The sequence below is a fragment of the Salvia miltiorrhiza genome, chromosome 3 (genome assembly GCF_028751815.1).
Source record: "Salvia miltiorrhiza cultivar Shanhuang (shh) chromosome 3, IMPLAD_Smil_shh, whole genome shotgun sequence".
Lineage (NCBI taxonomy): Eukaryota > Viridiplantae > Streptophyta > Magnoliopsida > Lamiales > Lamiaceae > Salvia > Salvia miltiorrhiza.
In genome coordinates this window covers 62892659-62896040 of record NC_080389.1, presented here as the reverse complement: position 1 = coordinate 62896040, position 3382 = coordinate 62892659, and the positions used below count along the sequence as shown (strand labels likewise).

Below are 3382 nucleotides of genomic sequence, written 5' to 3'. Positions count from 1 at the left end.
TCCTAAACGTTGCTAACACTCCCATCTCTCCGTCGCACCACCATCTCAAGGTACGTTTTATTTTAAGAATTCAAAGGTATTTACAAAATTCTCAAAAGCATTTTCAAAACTATTCAAAGAAAAAGGAGGTGTCCTATAAAGAAGAGAACTATGCCAACAATGTTTATTTTATCTAATGATATGCAATAACTCAAGCAAATGACGTTTTGGGATAGACCGAGCCTTAACGATTCAGCAAGAAATGCTTGTCGAGTTGGATTTTTCCTGAATTCCCTCGACCCAACAAGAACGATGACATGGTGGGATTGTATGTGCTCTCTGCTAATAAAGAAGGTTTTAAAAGAGTGTTAAGAACCAAGAACCCCACAGATTGTTGCGATAAGATGGAAAGCTAGAAATACCTATGAGATAGTAGTAGAATTACGTAGATAGCATTAGCAGAACCTTGAGTATCACACATGATGTTCAAATATAGAAGATGGACCCTAGGAACTGTTTAAGTTTCTTCTACTCGTTTCGTTTTATTGCTAGTATTTGATACATAACCTATTTTTCAGATGGAGCCACCACATCCACCCCCACATTTTACCGAGCATAGGAGCGCGATCGATCAAATGACATATACTACAGAGATGGAGGAAAGACTTAGGAGATTTTGGCTGTGCCGGTGGGACCCAGCTGAGCCCCTCGGGATATTCCTAGGGCGATACGTGGATGCCTGGCATGCAGCATGGACGGCAGGAGTCACCGAGTATGAAGCTGGTCAGCAGCTCGTCTGACTCTTGCCACCTGATTGGAGAGTTTTAGCCATATATTTCCAATGCTGCCCATGCCAACAATACAACTAGCAAACACCCATCTCATCTCCTTCAAAACTCTGAAAAAATCATCCATATTCATACATAAGTATTGATCTTAATTTAACCAAATAATCACCAATTTCGGGTTAATATTAGAGACAAGATCAATTACGATCAAAATCATCATAATTCTGGCAGGCAAGTCAATGTCATTAATCTCATATAACCAAATAAACTAATCAAGGAGTATGGTTAGTTAATTAGTATAGCTTGGTTACTTCATCATCGATTTTCATCTACCTGTGTGCAGCTACCATAATAATCAAGAACACTATTCAAACTCAAGGCCAATACTAAATATTCCACATTTTCATACCCTAATCAGAACAAAAGGAACGAAACCAGAAACATCCTCATCAAAAACACATACGACACGAAACCTAATGTGAAAACTGAAAAAAAAAAATCTTGTGGGGAAAGCAGCTGAAACTAACCTGAAAAAATGGGATAATTCCATCGGCTTGGGGATTCAGTTAATAGGTGCCCCCAAAAACACCCCTCCGAATTTCTATCTCCTTTAATCGAACACCTGGTGTGCGGCTATGTGTGTTTGGAGCTGTGGTCTATTGGAGGTCAAGGGAGAGATGAGGCAGCGCCGCTGCTGCCGCCGATGCTTTCCACCGACGAACAGTGGCAGAGGAGAGAGAGGGAAAAGGGTTTGGGTAGGGAAGAGAGAGGAAGAGAGATGAGAGGTGGAGAAGGAGTTAGCAGATTATAAAGGCCAGAAACACAGAGAGATTAGATTATAGGTGAGAATTAATGGTGGTGTTTTTCACAAATAGGATCTCCCAATTAAAGAAGAAGATTCCCTGTCATAATTGATATTGCATGAATGCTAGAAATGGAAAAGATTTAATTTTGACAATTGTTTTTTTTTTTTTTTTTTTTCTCAATACACTTGGCAATTGTTTCCTTTTCGAGAATCTAATTTTGAAATCTGCATTTTCATCTTTCGTTCTCTTTTTCCAAGATTTTCGATTCTTGCTGCTTTTTTCTGAAAAAGTTAACGCCTTACTTCTTTCTATTTCCATTACCAAAATGATGCAAGTATTTGAATTTGATCCCATGCTTCCTAAAGATGGATTGGATAATATCTTTATTAAGTTTGCGGTTATTTTAATGGTAAATTTTTTATTGAAAAACGATAAATAAAAAAAAGACGAAAGTAAATATTATTTTACTTCGCTTTTTTATCTTATACTCCTTCTGTCATATTCTAATACGCTCATTTCTTTTGGATACGAAAATTAATAAACTTATATTTTAGGAGTTGGTTCACATAAATTAAACATTTTTTTTTCTCAAAATCGAAAACAAACATATTCTAGTGAGACGTCTCAGAAAGGAAAACGACCCTGCTAGAATAGGGACGACCCTGCTAGAATAGGATGGAGGGAGTATTGATGAAAAAAAAAAACTTATCTAAGATTATACACTTGTTTACTTTGTTGGAAATAGGTGATCAAATTATCAAAATTATCATACTAAATATTGAAAATATTTCCACGCCACTACCCAAAAACTATCAATTACCATTGGAAATAAAATAAATGAAAAGGAGTTGTCCGAGAAAATATTTCACTATGTTCTGAGAAATTCTTTTATTATACTCCCTCCGTCCATGATATAGTTTCAACTTTTACTATTTTGGTATGTCCATAATATTATTTTAAAATATTTTTTTATTCAATAAAATACTTTTATTAAAAATAGAATGCAATGACTAATATCATAGTAGGCGGAAGAAATGATAATTCATATATATATATATGGTGATTTCAAATAGAATGATGATTTATACAAAGATAATATACCAAACATAAAAATAAAATCAAAGTAGGAATCATCATTCCATTCCCAATTCAAATGGCACTCTCAGCAAAGCCGAAGATTTCACTGGCATTCTTAGCCAAAATGAAGCCATAAATCCGGGTAATTAATTAATAAATTATTTAATTAAACAAATTTTTTTTTGACATTCCATCCATTTTAGGCATTTTCTATTAAAAGATAAGTATAATAGTGATAATAATGTATAATATTTTTATAGATTATATAATTTTAAATAACACAATTATCCTTAAATTAAATATAAATGAAAGAATATAACAAGCTAATCTGCTTTTATAAAACAAATTTCTTTTATAATATAAACATATATATATATATATATATATATATATATATATATAAACCTCAAAATTTGGGAGGGGGCGTCAGCCCCCCCTGGCTACGCCATGCATTCGTGAAAGATATCTTCAAACTTTCCAATTCTGTACGTGGCTACTTCCTTCATAGTTACAATAGGGTGACTCACTTGAATAGTAGCCGTCTGGTGAGCCGTCCATGCAAACTTCTTTATATATATATATATACTAACCTTTTTCTCCAAAGGGAAATTGGTTAGGCAGCTTCTTTAATTTGATCATGCGAAGGAGCTGAGGTTTTTCACATTTGGAGGAAGACAAGAGAGGCGGATCAGTGGCACTACAATTACTATAATTGGCAGCCAATAATAGATC

General features: G+C 34.4%; 1 long non-coding RNA gene across 1 annotated transcript; it reads right to left on the bottom strand.

Annotated features, from left to right (window-relative positions):
• Positions 1–319: 319 nt before the first annotated feature.
• LOC131015489 (uncharacterized) lies at positions 320–3023 on the bottom strand. Its single transcript, XR_009098550.1, has 2 exons — positions 1295–3023; positions 320–877 (listed from the first exon to the last, which is right to left on the bottom strand). It is a non-coding gene; the product is annotated as an uncharacterized LOC131015489 (long non-coding RNA).
• Between the last annotated feature and the right edge of the window lie 359 nt (positions 3024–3382).